General features: G+C 43.2%; 1 long non-coding RNA gene and 1 other non-coding gene across 2 annotated transcripts; one reads left to right on the top strand and one right to left on the bottom strand.

Annotated features, from left to right (window-relative positions):
- The first annotated feature begins 332 nt into the window (after positions 1 to 332).
- Positions 333 to 22935, top strand: LOC147575807 (uncharacterized). The gene is made up of 4 exons (XR_015241577.1): positions 333 to 1048; positions 16467 to 16642; positions 17405 to 17583; positions 20226 to 22935. It is a non-coding gene; the product is annotated as an uncharacterized LOC147575807 (long non-coding RNA).
- LOC112851593 (U6 spliceosomal RNA) lies at positions 16724 to 16829 on the bottom strand. The gene has a single exon (XR_015242123.1). It is a non-coding gene; the product is annotated as a U6 spliceosomal RNA (small nuclear RNA).

The following is a 22935-nucleotide window of genomic DNA, read 5'->3' as shown; positions in this document are numbered from 1 at the left end:
GTCATGTCGCCTGCGCAAGTCTGTGCATTTGTGAGCACGGAGTTACAGAAATCGAATGGCGGTGAGAGCTAAAAGTTATCCTGGATGCTAAATACAACTATTCCTGGGGTCCAAGAGAGGAGATAAAGAAGTATTGTTTTGAGGGGGTGCCTCCTGTCTTGAAATCTGCTCTGTTTCCTCAGAAATAGGGCCACTCCGCTCTACCCTAAGCAATACAAATTATATCCTTATTTTGGAAAAATCCCACTTCCTTCTTTTTTTTTTTAATTTTTTTTTAACGCTTATTTATTTTTGAGACAGAGAGAGACAGAGCATGAACGGGGGAGGGGCAGAGAGAGAGGGAGACACAGAATCTGAAACAGGCTCCAGGCTCTGAGCCATCAGCACAGAGCCTGATGCAGGGCTTGAACTCATAAACCGCAAGATCATGACCTGAGCCGAAGTCGGACGCTTAACCGACTGAGCCACCCAGGCGCCCCAAATCCCACTCCCTTCTTATAGGATTAGGATTCTGCTGCGTTCTACCACCAGGGCAATAACGTGAGCTACTCCCCAACTCTGAACAAGTATCTTCAGTGAAGATACTACCATGGGAGGTGAATAGAAAAGGCGTGGAATTTGTTCAAGTTCAGCCCTGCCTCCCGATGAGGTCTCTCCTCCGCTCTGAGGTGTGCCCATGTATGTCTCTTTCTTCCTGTGACCCTCCAGCGGCCATCTGTCGGACAAAACGTGCAGGTTTGCGTCTTCATACTTCACCATATCTCCTTAGTTATGAGTTAACCGTGTACAAGATGGCTGAGGCAATGTTCAGGGCTGGTGTGTCCAGACTTCTGTAGGCTCAGGCACTCTGAATCAAAATAGACTTCACCCACACCATTCAGCAATTACACCCCACACCGAATGCTGTTTTATGTTTGCAAGAATTTCTTCATGGAGGCAAGGAGTTTGTCTTTTTTTTTTTGTTCAAGGTTGAATTTCTCGCACCTAAAACGACACCTGCTGGGCAGACCATCAATCAATGCTTGTTGACTTGAAGAATGACTGGCTGGTAAGAATGCCTTTCCGTTTAGGGTTAGCTGTGTTTTATCCAGCAAATGAATTGGGCTTACTCAGAAACTTGTTAACTTAGGAATTCTAACCTGCAAATTGGTTTTCAAATATGGTATATTTTTATGAGAAATGCAAGGAGAGTGGAATCGACATAACATTACGTGAATAACCTTGGTTGATTTTGATGTTGTTGGGAGTATTGTGCGTGTGATCTGAAGCTATTTATTTATTTTTCAGATTTTAGATGTTTTTAGAAAGCAGCAGTTTGTTGTGTGTGTGTACTCTCTCTAGAGAGTCTGGATGCGATGGCCCTGTTGCAGTGCCGGGGCGGGGCCGGGGCAATGAAGGCAGATCGCATGTTGGATAAGGAAGGGAGGTGACTTCTTGTTGATGGTACAGCCAGTCTGAGCTGCCCAGTCCGGACGGGCTGGGTCTCACGCTGGGGGGGGACTGCCCGACACCGGTTTTGGTCAAGCCCACCGCCCAAGTTGTTCATGAACCTTTTGTTCACAACTAGATCAGTGAAGAAAGGAAGCTGTCTTTCAGCCCTTCTCCCAGAGCCCCGTGGGTGGCTTCCCTCTACCATATGTTCCCCTGGAACTGGGCTGCCGAGCTTCCTGCCTGGGGCTCCTTGCAAACACATCTCCGAAGCGGTGTGCTGGGGAGGACGGAAGTGCTGTTTCCAGATGGCACCAAATTAGCCTCTTGAGATTAGTGTTTGCAAGAAATATGCTTATAAGGAAGGAAAACAAAGAGTCCCTGGGGATTTTAAACAAACCAGGGCCTTGGAAGGGAAGTCGGGGCGAGAGCTGGCAGAAGGGGCTGGAGGAAGGTAGTGAGATATTAGAGTTTAAAGTATAAAGATATTAAGGTTTAGAGGAGTTTAAACAAATTTTAAAAACTTATCTAAGATCACACAGCTGGTAGGGAGCAGAGCTGACCTGTGCACGAAGAACTGTGAAGTCAAAGCCAGTGTTGATAACCTCAGTGCTAAACAACCTCCATGTCATTAAAGATCTGCCCTCCCTGTTTTCCAAAGTCATCACTCCTTTCTGTCTGAGCCCTGCCTTACTGGAGGAAACACAAGACCCTCCACAATCCCGGTCTCAGGCCTTAGGTTGTGCCCTGGTCTCTCAGTGATCTGGTCTTCCACACTCTACTCTGTAGGATCACTGGACTGGGGTTGGGGTGGATGTTATTTCCTTTGTTCCATCTGGATGGCAACTATGTAGCTGTCTGGGAGGTCAGCTCCCCAGAAGCAGATCCTGAGATAAGGATTTGAGTGCACATGGTTCATCTGGGACATGCTTTCAGGAAGCACCTGCAGGGGATGGGGAGGTGGGATAGATAAGAAAGGAAGCTGGTCAAAGGTAAAGCCAGGTTACCGCCATGTGCAACTGAGACTTGATCCTGCTGGCCAACTCTGGGACACACTATAGAGAACCCCTCGGAATATTCCCCGCATTGGGCACAGAAGTGAAGATACTTATCCTGAAGCTCTCGTCTATCAGAGGGGACTCACTCCACGGCACTCCAGCCTGGCCCAGGGCAGATGAGGAGAAATTTCCAGGCAGAGATAGCAGGTGCTGTATAGGACCCAATGCAGAACACTCTGGAATGGATGGGCTCCATGGGGCTGAAGAGGTGGGGCCCAGCACTGTCTGCATCAGTGACTCTTAGGCTCCCTCTCCAGACCATGGTAGAATCACCCAATCGTCACAGCCCTTCTTTCTGCTGAGCCTAGAGAAGGATTCAGAATTCTCAAAATCAATTTTCCAGACAGTGAATTGCCATTGGTTAGCATTGGTACCCAAGATGGAACCCGTCTTATATCCATTCTGTTTACTCTTCTGTATAGCCTCTGAAGGCTTCAGTCCATTAAGGTAATGAAGGTGGGTCAGATGACCTTTAATGTCACCTTCAGTAATAATTTTCTTTAACTGCATGACTATATATGTCCATGAACATGTCTTTAGTTGCATTAGCTTTCGTGGAAGTTTTTCCATAAAAATTTGAGTCAACTGAACACTTGAGGTCCTTTCCACAGAGATCGTTATTATTGGTTTCCTATGCCATGTAGCAGTGATGTTGACATTCTGAACCCAAGTTTAGGATTTTGCATTAATTCCCTTAAAATTTTATCGTTATTTTTGGGACCCATCGTTCCAGCTTTTAAAAAGCTTGTTTTGTGATATAATTCTGTCATCCAAGGAATGAACCACGCCCCCAAATCTTTGGCAGCTGCAAATCTGATAACCAAGTTGGTTTGTGTTTACAAAAATTGTTGCAAATGATAAGCGATGGGGCCGCAGACAAAGCCTTGGACTAGAGACCTCCCCTTCCTGTAGCATGTGATTCAGTCTTAATGGAAGGGAAAGTTTCTGCAGCCCGGGGTCCAGGGCAGGAATGCTTGGGATGGCAGTGTGCAGGCCGGATTCCCAGGCATTTGAACTAATCTAATGGAGAAGGCTCAGAGCAAGGACCCTGGGTGCCTTCCCCATCATGCTTACTCATTGCCCCTGGCCAAATGGATCCAGTTCTTCTCCTTAAAGCATCCCCCCCCCCCCCCCCCCCCCAGCCAAAATGGAAGTGACAGCCCCTCTCCAATGATGCTGGTAAAGCCCTCTGAGATCTCTGGCAGAAAGCTGACACATAACCCCAATCCAGGTACCACTTCATGATTGCTCTGCAGTTTCGGAAGCACTTTCCTCCCCCCTCTCTGGCTGGGCATGTCCTTCTGTGTTTCTCCTTCCACATTTCCCCGTGGCTAGCATCTGTTCTGTTCTATTCTGACTCTCCCTCCTGAGAGCCAGCCAGCTGTCCACACTGGGTGAGTCTTTGGGAGGACACCGGGGCTGACAGTGTTTGCATGTGTGTGTGTCTGCGAGTGTGTCCATGTGTGTGGGGGCGTGTTGGTGGAAGGGGTGAAGTGAGGAAGCGGGTGCAAGGTGGTTCTGGCTGGCCTGGTGTGCAGGAAGCGTCCTTTTATACAGTCGGCACATTTCCAACAAGCTGTTCACGTCAGTTCTTGCAAGAGGTGACGCTGGCCCCGGCCACCTGCACCTGCGCTCTGGGCAGTTGCTCGATGTGACATTCTTTGCGCCCCTTCTGATGTTGCCCCTCCTCCAGACTGCCCTGGTCCGACTTGCAGCCTCTGAGATGCTGCCCCACCCTCAGCGGCCCTTCTCGGAGCGCGGTGCCCATGGCTTCACGGGGAAGGTGCCAGGCTACAAAGGTTTGCTGGGAGAAGCGGAACAAGAAAGAGTCCTTGGGGCTGATGGCCATTTCAGGAAAGGCTCAACTCCATTAGCTCGTGCTTGTGACCTGGGACCTCAGAACACCCACGTGACCCCTTGTCCCACCCCACAGACTCACAATGTTCATCCAAACGCATAATGTATGAAAGAACACACAAGAACGTGCTTTGAAATTTTTAAAGCTTTGGAAAGCATGTGAAGTATTCTTGGTGTGATTTGTGAAGCTTTTAGGGGCCCCCGTACTTATTTTCGGCACATTCTCACACACAAACACACACACACACGCACACGCACATACACACAGTCACATTTTCTCACTTCACATCTGTTGAGCTGGTCCTGAAGGGCACAGTCTAATTACCTGTTAGCATGAATAAATAATGTTAGCAGAACAACAAAGAACAGGAAAACACAAAGTGTCTGTGCATCTGATACTTGGAATCTCTTCTCGTCGCCTCTTTGGCTTTATTCCGTTCGCCTGAGTGAGCCCCAGAGGGCTAAGCGGTGGCTACGAGGCCACGTCTCTGTGCCTGTGGGTTCCACCCTAAAGGGACCCACTCTGGGTGGCGGATCTTCGTAAGTGCGGTAAGCACACTAGGTATGGTTGCATGCTCATCCGCAAAGTTTGATGCTGCTACGGGTAACTATTTTCTTCTTCCTGGGTAATGCAGCCTGCGGTCTGTGTCTATTCATGCACAATTCCTTCAAAGCCACCTGACGTGGAAGGGGACTGTCCTTTTCCTGCCCGGCTACGTGGGCTGGCGGCGCTCGCTGTGACAAGCGGTGATTTTTTTTTTTTTAATTTTTTTTTTTTTCAACATTTATTTATTTTTGGGACAGAGAGAGACAGAGCATGAACGGGGGAGGGGCAGAGAGAGAGGGAGACACAGAATCGGAAACAGGCTCCAGGCTCCGGGCCATCAGCCCAGAGCCTGACGCGGGGCTCGAACTCACGGACCGCGAGATCGTGACCTGGCTGAAGTCGGACGCTTAACCGACTGCGCCACCCAGGCGCCCCAACAAGCGGTGATTTTAAACATGAAGAAAATAAGCGTGGCTCTAGCCAGTGACGAGGTCTGCAGCCAGGACAGGAAAGCATCCACCAGCCATCCTCATGCCCTCTTTTCTTCCACCGGGTACCGTCCAAATTTCGTGCGGTGCGTTTACGTCCTGAGAACTCTTAAGCACCTCTTACCGCGTTTGACCCTCAAGGCAACCTTGTAACATCCGTAAGGCAAGGACTTTATTATTCCCGTTTTAGAGATAATGATGCCAGCGGCCTCGGGCTCCTCGAACATACACAACTAGGTCCACTCTGCCTTTTGTGACAGGATGAGTTACTGAAAATTAATAGTGCTGTTGTTTATGCTGTGTTGATTCAGTGGCAAAAAAAAAAAAAAAAAAAAAAAAAAAAAAAGAGAGAGAGAGACCATGGAATTGATTACTTTGTCCTCATAGAAAGGATGGCTGGGCGGTTGTGATCTGAGTGCTGGATTCTGAACTCAGCCCCCGGCGCAAGTCGATGACTGCAGTGCATGTAAAAAGTTGAATTTGTTACCAACCTCAAACACTGGGGAGATTTTCCCATATATTAGAGATTTCCAGTTTCTCTTTTCTTGCTCTGGAGATGGCAGAGCTTCAGGGTGGGTGGTTGCCTTGGCGATAGGCGACAGCAGCCTTCCAGGGGCGGAGTCTGGTGGTGGGAGGGTGGAAGGCAGGGTGGAGGGGAGAGGCACCAGCAGGTGTCGACTGTCCCTCTTCACACCCCCAGCCAGCCTGAGCGCTGAAAACCAGGAAGCCTTTTTCCATGTCCTGGGCTGTGTCAGCCATGAAGCTCTTCTAAAACCCCAAGGAGCCCAGAAGCTGGCAGGGGTCCTTGAAAAATGGTGGAGATTGAATCTTTTACTAAAGTTTACAAATGGGAAGCTTACAGCCAGCTAGAACTTGATCAAAAATGACCAAAAAAATGTAAATAACGTGCCAACATGGAGCTATTGGTATTTTGTGATAGCCAAGCCTTTCGGTGTAGAAACTTTTTCCTTCAGAGACTCCTCTGGGGTCTCTATCAAAACAAACAGCCTCCCTCTGTAAAAATACAATAGTTCCTGAAGATACGTTTTTCTAGTCAATTATTTTCTTTTCTTTTATTTATTTACTTTTTAATTTTTTAATGTTTATTTTTGAGAGAGACAGAGACTGAGTATAAGCAGGGGAGGGGCAGAGAGAGAGGAGACACAGAATCTGAAGAGGCTCCAGGTTCTGAGCTGTCAGCACCGAGCCCGACATGGGGCTCGAACTCAAGCGCCGTGAGATCATGACCTGAGCCAAAGTTGGACACAAAACTGACTAAGCCACCCAGGCGCCCCCCCTCCTCTAGTCAATAATTTTATAATTCAATTTTTCTGCCTTCTGCTTATTAAAGTAATAGTCATTGTACATAATCTAGAAAATTCAGAGTGGAAAAAAAAGGAGAAAAAACCCCACTTTTTGTTTTTTTAGGGAGTGAGAGAGAGCATGTGTGTGAGCTGGGGAGAGGGGTGGGGAGGGGAGAGAGAGAGAGAGAAAGAGAGAGAGAGACAGAGAGAGAGAGAGAATCTTAAGATTCAGAGCCTGATGTAGGGCTTGATCCCAGGACTCTGGGATCACAATTTGAGCCAAAATCAAGAGGCAGACACCCAACCAACTGAGCCATCCAGGTGCCCCAACCCACATGTATTTCTATTATCCAGGGCTACTATTTAACATTTTGGCACATAGACTTAGAAAGAAGCTATGGAGAAACTAAGTAGTTTCTTTTTCTTTGTTTTATATGTGTGTGTGTGTGTGTGCATGCGTGTGCTGTATACATATACATTTTATACATATATAATATATATTTATACATAATTATGTTATATATCCATAATTATATTCATATGTACATATATCTATGTACAACTATTATGTACAACCATGAAGACAGTTTATATTTGTATATACACACACACATATATATATATATATACACACACACACATAAATACACACGCATAATAAATTCATATCTTCATATATCCATGTACAACTATGTAGACACAGTTTACCAAAATCTTCCCTCCTTTTAAATTATAGCTAAAGGTCTCCTTCCTCTAGGGAATCTTAGAATCCATTTACTGGCACATTCTTTGCCCTACCTCTTCACCTCAAGATATTCTTTTCTACTAATTACTTCTTTTTTAACCTGGGCTGACGTATCAGCTTCCCATGCCTCTCCTATTTGTCTAACTTCAAATGAAGATGGTAATATTAAGAGGCAGCCTGTAATTACAAGGAAACTTGAAAATTGCAGAGTCATCTCCCAAGAAATCTCAAAAGCAGTGCCCTTGACTGTCTTAGGTCCCATCAGCAGAAAATGGGGCCCTCAAGGCATGGTTTTGTGAGTGTGATATCTGCCAGCCAGTGGTTCTAGATGGGCAACTTTGCTGTCTTTGCTTATTGGTCTTGGCCCATGCAATTATTATTATTATTATTATTATTATTATTACTATTATTATTTTGCATTTTGCCATTTTAAAATTTATAAAGTAGAAACAGAAAGATAGCTAGAACTTCTAGTGAGGAGAAGACTAATTGAATTGACACAAAGATAGAGCATTCAGATGGGCCCAAAGTATCAAACCTTTAGTCTCAGCAAAATATTTATTGGACCTTCACTAGTCAGTAGCATGGTCATTTGGGAAGGGAAGGAACAAAAGTGATCATGTTAGATACTAAAGTACCAATGGCTGGATCTCAAACATGTGGTCTGAAGAGGGATTTGAAAATGTTTTTTCAGCTGTCTGGATATGAAACATTTATTGGCACCTGCTATACATACTGGGCATAAAAAGTCACGTCTAATTCTGAAATACCTAAAAATTCAAAGTTACACTTCTGTTTAGTGTTCTGACTGTACCTGGAGGTTTCTGATTCTCCCATTCTGGATTATTCTCCACTTCCCCACCCATCATTTCATTTCCCCCACCAAAAAAAGTATTTCTTTTTCAGTGACTTTTTTCAGACTCGGTGCTAAATATATATTTCAGGGAAATAGAAACAATGAACAATGTAGGCCTTTAGGACTCTCAACCTTTGACAGAATTTTTATTCAAATGCAAGCAGAAATAGGGACTAATGTGAGCAAATGACATCCAATAATAATTTAGTAAACTCCGTTTTGGTGGTTTCTAATCGCCTCACCGGTTACATCTTCAAGTCTAAATAGATAAGTTGGGTCTATTTCAACACAGCTGTGCGTACATGGACCCTTGATTTATGACAAAGATGTTTCTGCAGTGGAAGGAGAAAGAATGGTCTTTTCAAATGTGGACATGTGGGTGGGGAGGTGTTAAATAAACATCTGCACACACACACACACACACACACACACACACACACACAAACCTGAACCCTACTTGATACTATACACAAAGCAGAATTCCAGGTGGATTGTGGATCTAAATGTGCAAAAAACAACACATTTCTAGAAAATAACAAAGGAGAATCACTTCATGACCTCGAGGAAAGCAAAAATTTTAAAGGACATACATACAAAAATAGCATAAGAGACTGATAAGTTGGTCTTCATTGACATTTAGAACCCACCCTGTTGATCAGAAGTTAACATGAGAGTGAAAAGGGAAATCCACTGAGCAAGAGAAAGATATTTGCAATATATATAACTGACAAAGAACTCACATACAGAATATTAAAAATTTTTTTTAATGTTTATCTTTTATTTTTGAGACAGAGAGAGAGAGAGACATAGCATGAGCGAAGGAGAGGCAGAGAGAGAGGGAGACACAGAATCAGAAGCAGGCTCCAGGCTCTGAGCTGTCAGCACAGAGCCTGATGACGGGCTTGAACTCGTCAACTGCAAGATTATGACCCGAGCAGAGGTCAGACACTCAACAGACTGAGCCACCCAGGCGCCCCCAGAATATTTTTTAAAACGTGTACAAATCATTAAGAAAAAGGCAGACAACCAACTAAAAAATGTCCCCCCCCCCGCCAAAAAATGGGCCCAAAACTTCAATGGACACTTTACGAAGGATGATACCAAGCATCTCAAGGTCATTACTGATTGAAGAAATAAAAAATAAAACCACAAGATATTATAACACCTCGGACTCCCCATCCCAATTCTTGAATGGCAAGAATACCAAGTGTAGAGTATGGAACAACGGAGACTCTCATGCCCTGTTTGGTGCATATACCTGAGTAGATATCATATATTCCCTGTAAACCAGCAACTGTAGCCTTGATATATACCAGCAGAAATGAAGGCATATATGCACAAAATGCATGCACAACACCGTTTACAGCAGCATTATTCTTAATACATAAAAATTGCAAATAGAATGAATATTACCCAGCCACATACATGAATGAATTACTACTATCCATGACAACATGGGAGATTTCCATAAACATAATGTTGGATTAAATAAGTCATTCGTACAATAACATATACTATATAATTCCATGTGTATAAAGTTAAAAAATAGTCAAACCCAATCTGTGGTATTAGAACTTGGAATAGCAGTTACTTTTCAGCAGAGGTTAATGACTACACAGTTCTGATCTGCTCACCTTTCTGTATAAACATTACCTCTCAATTAAAGTTAAAAATCTTTTTAAAAACAAGCTTTTCCATGGTAAAACCTGCCTCTTCTTCCCATCTTTGAATTTATGAGCCATCAGCAAAAGCTCATCATAGTCTCACAAATCAAGAATGCTACATCTATCTCTTCTGTGGAAAATTTTTTTTCCAATCACTTCTGTGCCTAGAATGTTACCTGCCCCCCTCAATTTTATTTTTATTTGATACTATTTTCTTCTGGTTTTCTACACTTTAAAATATTTATATCAAACTTTTACACTAGCGTATAGTGTGGTGAGAATCTAAATTGATTTTGTCCCCAAATTACGTACTTGTTATCCAAATGCAACTTATTAACTAATAGTCTCTTTCCTTTTTATAATTCTGTATACATGGAAAACTTGGGTGGGTCAGTCTGTTACGCATCTGACTCTTGATTTCAGCTCAGGTCATGAGAGGAGGGTCATGGGACTGAGCCCCGTGTTGGGCTCTGTGCTGAGCAGGGAGCCTACTGAGGATTCTCTCTTTCTCTCCTCCTCTGTGTCTCTCCCCTGCTCATGCTCTCTCTCTCTCTTAAATACAAAAAAAATTTTTTTTTTAATTTTGAATACAAAGGAGGTATATATTCTATCCCAACAACTTACTGGTAATTTTTGTACCAGGACACTTTCATTATAATTGCATTGTGATGTATTTGTAACTTATTGTCCTCTGTGGATTCTTATCATTTTCTCCTTGAATTTTCTCCATATTCTTTCATGTTGATTGTTTGGATCAAGTTCAGAATTTCTTGTTTGTGCTGCAAGAAGAGAAGAAAATTCTACTGAGATCAATCACATAACCATGTGATTCATTTGGACAGAATGGTTACTATTATCATATTCGTCCTCTCCTGCCCCTCTCAACATTGGCCGACCTCAATCACCATTCTGTGGGTATAATAGAAAAGGAGTCAGGAGATCTCAATTTTATTACTTGTTCTTCCACTAAATACTTGTGTGACTTTGACATAGTCATGTACCATAGGGATATTGTATTTCCCTATGTGCGCATTGATTTTTCATATTTTTTACTCATTTCTTCTTTGAAAGAGTTTGCTTTTATGGGTTTATAATATCTATTTACATGGAAAGGATATGACTTCTTTATCTCTCTTACATGCTTGCCAATAATTTTCTTAATTTGTAATTTTTTTAACTTTGATATATCATTATTTTGTTGTTGGCTTTTTTGTAGAGAGTGTTGCATTTCTTTTTTTGTAGGTTTATTATTTTACTGGGGTTTAATTACATGTAATGACACATACGGGTCTTAGTGATTTCTGACAAACTATGCGTTCCCCTGTATTTCACACCCCATCAAGATATAGTATATTCCCATCATCCCCAACAGATCCTTCCTGACGCTTCCTAGGCCATCTCTGGTCCCCATCCTGACAGGAACAACCACTGTCTGTGTATCTCATCAGAGTTAGCTTTGCCTGTCCCAGAGCATTATATATCTAGAATCATATATAGGCTATTCTCGTTTTTTTATGTGTGATTTTGCTGTTTGCAATAGCCCCAAGAGCCACGCTGCTATACTGTCTAGTGTCCCTAAGTGCAAGAAGGTGGGCATGTACCTTATGGAGAAAATATATGTATTAGAAAAGCTTCTTTCATGAGTTGGAATGCTGTTGACCATGAACTTAATGTTAATGAATCAGCAGTATATATGAAATAAGCTGTCTTTAAACAGAAATACACAGAAAGCAAGGTTATGTGTTGAGAGAGAGACGAAAGTCTCGGGGATCTAACCTTAAATTTTCCCTAGAGTTGGTTTCTGATTTTGCTAATTCAGTGTGCACGGCAATTTCATAGAACATAACTACAGCAAATAACAAGAACTGACTTTGGTAAGGCTCCTCCTAGTTGTGTATCTGTACTGTGTTTTTGTTTAGAGCTAAGTAGCGTTAGATTGTAGAGAGATGTATTACAAATTATGTTTTCATTCCTTTGTTAGCAGAATTTTGTACTGTTTCCAGTTTGGGGCAATTCTGAATAAAGTTTCCAGGAACATTCTTGTACAAGTCTTTTTGTGAACATATGTTTTCATTTATCTTGGGTAGATACTAAAAAGTGGAATTGCCCCATCATAGGGCAAACTTAATTTTAGGAGGAACTACGAGAACAGTTTCCAGAGTGGTCAAAGGACTTGTCCCACCAGCAAACTATAAACATCCTAGCTTTCCCGCGTTTTGGGCTACATGCAGTGGTTGGTTAGCAAATCTAATGGGTGTGCAGTGGTATTTCATCACGGTTTTAATTTGTATTTTCCTGGTGAAAGATGATGTTTCACCAGTGCATAGGAGCCTTTTATATATCTCTGTGAAGTGCCCTTTTAAGACTTCTGACAATTTTTGAAAATTGGGTATTTGACTTTTTATTATTGAGTTACAGGAATTGTAAATATACTTTGGATATAAGTCCTGTGTCAGATAAATGGGAACATTATCTGCTTTTCTGCGGCTTGCCTACCTCAGTATTGTTTTTTCATGAGTAAAAATATTTTATTTGATAAAGTCCATTGTTACGAGTTTCTTCTTTCTGAGTTCTAAGAAATCTTTGCTTACCTTCATGTTGTGAAGATATTCTAATATGTACATTTTTTTGAGAGAGAGAGCATGTGGGCAAGTGGGGGAGGGGCAGAGAGAGAAGAGAGAATCCTAGGCCAAGAGAATCTACTCTGAGCTGAGTGTGGAGCCTGACATGGGGCTCGATCCCACGACCCTGGGATCACGACCTCAGCGGAAATCAAGAGTCAGACATTCAACCGACTGAGCCATCCAGGCGACCCTCTAATTTGTAATTTTTTAAAGCTTTATAGTTTTACCTTTTACCTTTAAGCCTATGATCCATTTTATTTTTTATTTTTTTTAAACATTTATTTATTTTTGAGACAGAGAGAGCATGAACAGGGGAGGGTCAGAGAAAGAGGGAGACACAGAATCCGAAACAGGCTCCAGGCTCTGAGCTGTCAGCACAGAGCCCGACACGGGGCTCGAACCCACGGACCGTGAGATCATGACCTGAGCCGAAGTTGGACGCTCAACCGACTGAGCCACCCAGGCGCCCCTCTATGATCCATTTTAAATTTTTTTTTTCAACGTTTTTTATTTATTTTTGGGACAGAGAGAGACAGAGCATGAACAGGGGAGGGGCAGAGAGAGAGGGAGACACAGAATCGGAAACAGGCTCCAGGCTCCGAGCCATCAGCCCAGAGCCTGACGCGGGGCTCGAACTCACGGACCGCGAGATCGTGACCTGGCTGAAGTCGGACGCTTAACCGACTGCGCCACCCAGGCGCCCCTCTATGATCCATTTTAAATTAACTCTTACAGGGAGTGAGGCATGAGTTGAGTTTTTTGTTTTTTGTTTTTTTTCTCCCAGAGAGATGATCTGTTGTTTCTCAATTATTTGTTAAAAAAATCCTTTCCCCATTGAATTGTTTTGGTAGGTTGACCTAAAATCAATCGACTGTATATGCGTGTCTATTTCAAGTTTTCTTCTGTTATTTCATTTGTTCAGTTTTATGCCAATAAGACATCTACTTCATTACCATATATTTATATGCCTTGAAAATAGGTCATGTAAGTACTTCAACTTTGTTCTTTCTTTGGCCTTTTCATGTACATGTAAATTTTACAAGTAACTTGTCAATTTCTGTGAGATAGCCTGCTGGGATTTGACTAAAAATAGTTTGATATACAGATTGATTTGGTAATGATTTGAAAAATTGCTTGGTATTATTCTCTCCCTTAAATGAGCAGTAGAATTCATTAGTGAGGCCATCGGGCCCTAAAATCTTCTTGATGGAAGATTTTTTTAAATTGTCAATTTAGTTGTTTAAAGAAGTATAGGGCTAATCAGATTTTCTGTTTTTTCTTAAATCAGATTTGTTGTGTTGTATTTTCTGAGAAATCTATCTTGTATAAGTTATTAAATTTGTCATCACAGAGTGATTATAATGTCTGTGATATCTGTAGTAATGTCCTGTCTTTCATCCTGATATTTGTAATTTTGTTTTCTTTCTCTTTTTTTTCTTGTCCATTCTAGCTAGGAGGTTATCAATAATGTCGTTAATAATTACAGAGAACAAACTATGGCTTTGTTATTTTCTCTCTGTTGGTTTTGTGTTTTTTATCTCATCGATTTTTTCTTTTTAAAATTTCCTTTTTTTTTGAACTTGCTCCTCTTGCCTCTAAAGATGGATTTAGACCTTCAATTTTAAACCTTCTTTCTTTTCTAATACCAGCACTTAGAGCTATAAATTTCCCTCTAGCAAATTTAGATATGTGATATTTTATGAAGTTCAAAATAGTTTCTAGTTCCCTAATAATGTTTTCTTTGACAGTAGTTTTTTTTTTTTTAATTTTTTTTTTAACGTTTATTTATTTTTGGGACAGAGAGAGACAGAGCATGAATGGGGGAGGGGCAGAGAGAGAGGGAGACACACAGAATCGGAAGCAGGCTCCAGGCTCTGAGCCATCAGCCCAGAGCCCGACACGGGTCTCGAACTCACGGACCGCGAGATCGTGACCTGAGCTGAAGTCGGACGCTTAACCGACTGAGCCACCCACGCGCCCCGACAGTAGTTATTTAGAAGTATGTTGCTTGGGGTGCCTGGGTGGCTCAGTCAGTTAAGCGTCTGACTTCGGCTCAGGTCACGATCTTGTGGTTCTTGAGTTTGAGGCCCACACGGGTCTCTCTGCTGTCAGTGCAGAGCCTGCTTCAGATCTTCTGTCTCTCTCTCTCTCTGTCCCTTCCCCACTCACACTCTCTCTAGTTCAAAAATAAATGTTTAAAAAGTGTGTTGTTTTTCATTTAAAAAAGTGTGTGTATAATTTCCAAATACCTGAGGATGTTCTGAGTTTATTTATTTATTTTTAACAATTTCTTATTTAATTTCCTTGTGGTTGAAAAATATACTCTGCCTAATTTCAATCCCTTTAGGCTTGGACAGACTGGTTTTATGACCCAAGATGTGATCCATCCATCTTGGTGTATGTTCTGTGTGTACTTTAAAAAGACTGTGCTTTCGGGGCGCCTGGGTGGCTCAGTCGGTTAAGCGTCCGACTTCAGCCAGGTCACGATCTCGCGGTCCGTGAGTTCGAGCCCCGCGTCAGGCTCTGGGCTGATGGCTCGGAGCCTGGAGCCTGTTTCCGATTCTGTGTCTCCCTCTCTCTCTGCCCCTCCCCCGTTCATGCTCTATCTCTCTCTCTGTCCCAAAAATAAAATAAAAAAAATTAAAAATAAATAAATAAATAAATAAACGTTAAAAAAAAATTAAAAAAAAAAGAATGTGTTTTCTACAGTCACTGGATATAATGTCTCTTAAATATCAATTAGGTAAATTTGGTTGTTCAGTGATTGTTCTGGATGGTGGTAAAAGGTCTGGCTTCTCATTTGGTCTTCTCTGACACTACACTAGGCAGGGATGGTGAGAGAGGAGCACTTTATTACTACTAATGAGAGTCCAGGGTCCCCATATGAGCTCTGCTGATACCATGTATGAGGGTGTCTCATTACTGTATCATTCTATCATGATTGGGCAGGAATGAAATGACCAACTCCCCATTCAGTCTGCTTTCAGTCTACCCCAGTGTGGGTAGGAGAATAGAGTAAGGAGGGTTTTGCTTTTTTTAAGTTTATTTATTTATTTTGAGAGAGACAGAGTGAGAGTGGGGGAGAGGCAGAGAGAGAGACAGAGAGAGAGAGAGAGAGAGAGAGAGAGAATCCCAAGCAGGCTCCATGCCGTCTGTCAGTGCAGACCCCACCATGGGACTCGAACTCACGAAACTGTGAGACCATGACCTGAACTGAAATCAAGAATTGGACGCTTCACTTACTGAGCCACCCAGGAGCCCTTAGAGTAAGGAGGTTTTGTCTAAAAGGTTGTGTCTCTTTCTTGATCATTTCTCCCTTTCCTGATCCTTTGAGAAAATAGGCTTTTCTTGGGACTCCATTTGTCTTTTCTTGTTTATCATTGCCATGGTGCCTATTTCTTCAACACCCAGTCTGGGATGTGAAAGGCAAAAAGAAAACACAAGAACTCACCACATGTCAATTCCTTAGGTCCTCAGATCTCTAGCTGGTCTGTTTTCTTCTCTCTACCTTTTATATTCTTACATATGTTTTATTTATAATATTAAGGGTTATTTTTTAAATCATAATTTAGCAGGAGAAGTAGAAAGAAATGTATCTGTTACATTTTGGTCTGGTGACTTCAATTTTGAAGGATATGAAGGAAATTCTTGCTAGATTTCTGGATTGAGTTTTTTTCTTACAATGGAAAGATCTCATTCTATTGTCTTCTGACTTATTTCTTGATGACAAGTAAGCAGTAATATTTATTTTATCTCAAATGTGGGCAATGCGTTTTTTCCATATGGTTGCTTTTAACATTTGTTTGTTTATTATTTATTTGTTTATTTATAGTAGGTTCCCCCCAAGTTGTTAAATTTTTTTTTTATTTTTTTAATGTTTATTTATTTTTGAGAGACAGTGAGAGACAGAGTGCAAGCAGGGGAGGAGCAGAGAGAGAGGGAGACGCAGAATCCGAAGCCGGCTCCAGGCTCCGAACTGTCAGCACAGAGCCGGACACGGGGCTCGACCTCACCAACTGTGAGATCATGACCTGAGCTGAAGTCGGACACTCAACTGACTGAGCCACCCAGGTGCCACCCAAGTTTTTATTTAAATTCCAGTTAGTTAACATTCAGTGTAATATTCGTTTCAGGTGTAGAACTTAGTGATTCAACACTTAAAAATGTGGCATGAATTTGCACACCATCTTGTGCGGGGTCTATGCTAGTTTTTTCTGTATCATTCCGATTTTAGTATGTGTGCTGCCGAAGCAAGCACTGACACTTTATTTTTATTATTGGTTTTCAGCACTTGGATTCTGATGTGCTTTAGTGTGGTTTTATTTATGTTTGAGCCCCGCATCAGGCTCTGTGCTGACAGCTCGGAGCCTGGAGCCTGCTTCAGCTTCTGTGTCTCCCTCTCTCTCTGCCCCTCCCCACCCCTGCGTGCTCTCTCTCAAAAATGAATAAACAACGGGGCGCCTGGGTGGCTTGGTCGGTTAAGCGTCCGACTTCAGCCAGGTCACGATCTCACGGTCCGTGAGTTCGAGCCCCGCGTCAGGCTCTGGGCTGATGGCTCAGATTCTGTGTCTCCCTTTCTCTCTGCCCCTCCCCCGTTCATGCTGTGTCTCTCTCTGTCCCAAAAATAAATAAACGTTGAAAAAAATTAATAAAAAAAAAGAATAAACATTTAAAAAAATTAAAAAAACAACCAAACAACTTAGGAGTCGTTGAGCGGGATAAATACCAGAGGCCAGGCATATCCCTGAATGTGAATTCACCAGGGACTAGTCAAACTTACCTACAGAGCTATTTTGTGGTTGTGCTTATTCATTTGTTTTTCTTTTTATTCAGAATTCAAAATGCAGAAGTAGGGGAGAAGGAAGCACATCCAAGGGAAGCTACGGAGCTTTAAAGAATATATTAGGAGTTCAAAGCAGCCAGAGACTGAGATGAGAAAAGTAGCTGCGGACGCCTCAACGGAAGTCGGGCTAGAAGGAATCCATTTGTAGAGCCGTGCGATCACAGAAAAAGTATGAGCAAGATTTGTTACGACCAGTGCTCAAAAAAATTCCTGTTTCCACACCCACGTATTGCTCTATGATTAACTTCCCACGCGAGCACACAGGATCTATGTATTTTCTTATCCGTATGTGTGATAGTTTAGTATCCCGTCGGAATTATTTAATCGGTCTCCTACTACTATTTCCAATAATGGCTCAGGAGAGCACTGCCTTTAACAAAGGTTGTCATGTTAACGGAGTTCCAGGAAGAAAAGTGGTCCTGGAGAAAACAAGTCGAATTATCAATGTGCGGCCCAGCATTAACACACCAAATCAGATTTTCTAGAGCATAAGACAAACAGCTTTGCCATTTAGAGAGCAATACAGACTGTGGAGACAAGTTTATAAAGTTGTATTAATTGTGGATTGAAGTACCCTGTGCTTACATGGAGTAGCTCATTGTAGCGATTTGAGAAGTGGCTTTTTGTCTACCTGTTACGATTAGCTCGACTCAGAATTACGGGCCAAGATTTTCCTGCCCAAGTAGCGTGATGGAAGACGTCTTGCCCACTGTTGGGTCTCTCAGTCTCCTCTCAGCTATCTTTATTCTTGACACTTGAGATTTTTATTTCCACCAGAATATGCCAATCCAGGATCCAATGCCCTTTTAAAGTGTCTATTAGTAAAACAATTCTTATGAAGCGTCTTCTAAGTGACTTATAAGTAATGACATATGGATGGCTTGCATTTTAAATATTTTAAGTCCACTTTAATATTTTAAAGTGCGAAATCAATCTCTTGGTTGAAAACTTGGAAAGTTTGAGAAGCAAAAGAAAATCTAGAATTCAAGAGTGAATTTGCAGGAAGCGTGCAGTGAAATCTGCTTAATTCGAGAACTCTCTCTAAGCCAAAATGGGGTCATGCTTCCATAATTCTTTTTTTTTTTTTTAACAATCTATCCTGACTGTTTTTCCATGTCAACAAATAAAGATGTCCGTTGTCATCGTCTTTGGTGCTTTCATGGTAGGTCACCGAATGGATCCACTCTATGTGGCCAACATGCCATTATGAGCCATTAAGTAGCCCCTCTTTTATCCTCTATATGAACAACTTGATCTTGATGCATGGCTCTTTAGCAAACCTTCTTCCTAAGTGACGGCAAACCTTCTTCCCAAGTGACGGCAAAACTTTAATGCAAAAAGTGAATCCATGATTCTGGGATTTTGGATACAGTGTCGGTGGGAAAACCACCATTTCCGTGAGAGTTTTTGCAAGCACTTTAATCTCGCTTCCCAGTTGCCTTTGAAAACCAGATCCCCCACCGGCCTGGATCTCTTCTGCGGGTGGTTCTAACAGAGCCTCGCATTGCCCACAAAGGGCAAGTGACCTGTTAGCAGGCTTGTCCACACTCAGGTCATTGCCCCGGTTCTCCTCCTGCATTACTCTGCCTTCTTCCACAATGCCCCACCCCACACTGTTCTTTCTAAAGCACAGCAATGATTGCCTTCCCTGAAGTGTTGCTAAATAGGTTTAAAACTGTGAGTCTTCCAATTTTTGGAGGGGCACTGCTTAGAAGTTACCTCTAAGAAATGCACTGAAAGGTCGGCTCTTGCCTTCTTTACTCTGGGTTTTCCATAGAAAAGGGTAACAAAACTTACCTGCTGAGTCACTGAAAAGACTTGAGGCTTTGAGCTGACTTGAATGTAAAGTATAAAGTAAGGAAGGAAGCAAAGCGGTGATCTACTTGCTTTCCAGAAATTAGGTTCCAGCTTTCCAGGGAGACAGAAGGAAAAGAGAGAGAGGGTGGAGGGCTGAGAGGGGCATGACCCGGAAGCAGGGTCCCTTTCTCTTGAAAGGGATGGACCAGCCCACCCACGCTCACGCACATGCTGGCCTGACATCAGCAAGTTTGTGAGCACGGGTTAAATTTCATATTAACCTGAGATCTGTTCAAGGGGCTGTGGAGGAACACTTAAACCCAGACCCTGTGACTTCAGCTCTTGTCCAGCATCCCGACCTATGCAATGGGGGTCCCATCCCCACCCTGCAGAGCTGTTGAAGGGCGTAAACACTAGCCATAACCAGTATAGATGGGAGCCACAGCGTTCCTGGCTCCAGCCATGTACTTCACATGCATGACCTCGTTAGAACTCACTGCAATCCCCCCTGCAGCAGGTACTGTGTCCAGGCCCTTGAACGAAAGAGAAGACTGGGCCAAGAGAGGCCATCTGACTTACTGAAAGTCACACGGCTGGAAAGAGAGGCAGCTGGGATTTTGCCCCAGGCTGCCTGACTTCCAAGTCCCCTTCACTTGGCCTTCCCACTCGGGGAGATAAGGTACCTCATACTGGGCTACGTGCATAGTAGGGACTAATAGGTTGAGGCCCCCTTTCTCTTCTAGTGCATTCACTGTTCAAATCCAAGGCACCAGCTTCCGACATCGGGACCATTTCCCACCCAATTCACCAGCAGCGCATGGCTGCCCTATCTCAAATCCAGCCTCTTCGCATCTCCTGGCGGCCGTCTTGGTCCAAACCAATAATAACTCCCCTGGACTTGTACCTCCTGCCTTCTCCCTTTGCTTCAGGTTCAAAGCCCTGACCTTGGCCCTCATAATACAGCCCCTGAACCCCTCCCCAACCTCATCTCCTGCCTTTCTTCTTCTCTTTCAGAACTTTCTTGTAGCACAATTTATGATAAATGGTTCAAACAGAGGAACGTAAGTGCTTCCCGGAAAATCAAAGCGCCTAGCCCCCAGAATTGGCAACGGAGCCCTGGGCAGCCCCAGATTTGTTGTCATGTGCTCCCGGGTGAGTAGAAATAAAACGGTGGAAGAGATTTTAAATGTATCTGCAGGATTTGGGGCTGAATTACAATTTGTACTATTCCTAAGATTTGACTAAGCTCATTTGCCCCTCCAAATCTCTAAAGATGGCCACGCCATAGCCACTTTTAATGTCTTCTGACCTTTCAACCAGGAAATTATTTCTAATTCTCACTCGAGTCCATTCAGCTCTAGGTTCAGCCTCGGCAGAAGCTAAGGTCACGTGAAGCCTTGCTGACTTTGTCTCTCTCTGACCCCCACCTCACTGGCCCTGACCCATCTTCAGGTTAGTTCTGGGGTACCTGCTCATCCCCAGGAGGAATCCTGTATCTCGGCAGGTGCTACACCAAAGCAAGAGGACCACATTAGGGGCAGGTAAGTCAGAGGCTTCTTGGTTTCTTCCTCCGGGCAGGAGGCTCTCAGCAGGCCGGGGTTTCCAAGGGGGTCATTGCTCAGCTGGGGACAGAAGACTCGGGACCACCAACTCTCCCACCAAAGCAAGGCTTGCGGTGCCCCACATCGACTCAGGGACCCTCCAGACCCACATGGGACATCTCCTGAGAGACACAGAATGAAGGGGACAGGGGACAGACAGAGCCCAAAGACTGTCTGGTGCAGACATGCCTTTCCCTCTCTCCCCAGGGCAAGTGGCTCTACGGCCGTTTTGCAGGAATGATCTCTGACATCTGCGTGCAGTCGCCAAGAATTTACCCTACTCATCTTTTCCCGTAAAAGAGAAAAATAGAAGTATTAGAATAGAAGTGTGTGCGTGCAGGTGTGTGTAGGTTCAGGGAAAGGTGGGTACATGACTCAATCTGCGTGGATTTCGTTTGAATACTGCCCTTCACCTTGTGTATAGAACTAATGGGCAAATTCAGATAAATTGGAGATATTTTTTCCTCAATAAATAAGAGAATGTTCGTAATATTTAGAATATTTGTGCCTGGGGAAAATACAAGAATTTTTGTGCCTGGGGAAAATCGAGGCTCAGTATCAGTAGATCTTACTGAGACAAGGGACATTACAAAATAAAATAAATAAGTAAAAGCAACTCCTTCTTTCTGTTCTGCAGCGAGGAGTATGTTGCACTCCAGCCGCGTATGTGTGGGGTTCAGAATGGGTGTTTGCCGGCACGAGTCTGGGCCCGGTGCCACCCTTGGTAACGTTTATAAACTTTGGAGATTCTCGTTTCACTCACAGAGTTTCCGTTCCCTCGAATTTTGCAGAAAACTGTGGGCATTTTTATTGTCACGGGCAACCCGCTCTAGTTCCCCGTTAGCGGTATTGAGAACAAAGGACTACTGACATCCACATTTTCGTCAAACTACCACATGGACGAAGATCTGCCGGTGCATCTGGAAAAATCAGAGTAGCAGCCTGGATACACTACTTCCTCCCGGAGATTCCACTGTGCTCAAAGAATGGAGGGTCATTTTAGTTTTGCACAGACCAAAAGAAACGTTTCAAGGTCACGGCAGATGCCTTGTCAGGAAACCCCCCATGAGGAGGTTAATGGTATAAAAATTTGAGGACAGGACTTAAAGAGAACCTTTAGGTTTGGGGTGTGTTTCAGAGAGAGGAAGGGTGGGAAGGTGGTAAAGAGGACTGGGTTTGAAGGATAGACATTATTATTTGAGTTTTCTTTTCTTTGAAGTTTGAGTTTTGAACATGGGTGTGGATGGAATTATAGACTTATTCTGAATACATTTAAAAAATAAAAATTGTTGGGGTGCCTTGGTGGTTCATTCGGTTAAGCATTGGACTCTTACTTCTGCTCAGGTCGTGATCTCGCGGTCCGTGAGATCGAGTCCCACATCGGGCTCTGTGCTGGCAGCTTGGAGCCTGCTTGGGATTCTGTCTCTCCCTCTCTCTCTCTGCCTCTCCTCTGCTTGTGCGTGTGCTCTCTCTCAAATAAATAAATAAACATTTTTTTTTAAAGAATAAGAATTATTTAAGAAGTGGAAACAAAAGTAAGACCTCGTGGTAATCATTCAATTCATAAGAAGATCCAGAAAGTTCAAATAATGTACTGTCCCCTTTTCCATTCTCCCTATCCAACTCCAAATTCATGTCAGCAAACAGCCGAGATCGAATCACAGAAGGGTCGGGGTTCATCGAAGGGTGGTTTTGTATCTGTGAACCAGCACCCCCTGCCCCCACCATATGACCTTCCCAGAAGTAAGTTGCAGGAAGCTGCCTCCATCTGGCTGACCGAGTTTCCATTTTGCCGTCTGCAGAAAGGTGCCCACTTTTCCGAGGGATGACATTATATGCTTATAAATTCCCACTAATCAACAAAGTCAGTTGGAGGTTTATATTTCCCCACTGCAGGGTAGAAGCTTCATGCCGAAGACAAAATTTAAAAGACCGTTTTGATGTCTTATTACTTCCACTCTTTTTCAAAAATAACAATTGCCCAGAAATGTGCTGGTTTCCCACTGTTCGCTTTCAGCCTCGTTCGCACAGCACACTGCATTGAAAATTCAGGTTCGATAAAGATGGCTTCACAGCGTTGTCCTGTCTCATATTTTAACAAGGATAAAATATGAAGTTTGAGC

This window comes from Puma concolor, chromosome D2, assembly GCF_028749965.1.
Source record: "Puma concolor isolate L17-30 chromosome D2, mPumCon1.1.hap2, whole genome shotgun sequence".
Classification (NCBI taxonomy): Eukaryota; Metazoa; Chordata; class Mammalia; order Carnivora; family Felidae; genus Puma; species Puma concolor.
This window is presented reverse-complemented; position numbering and strand designations above follow the sequence as displayed.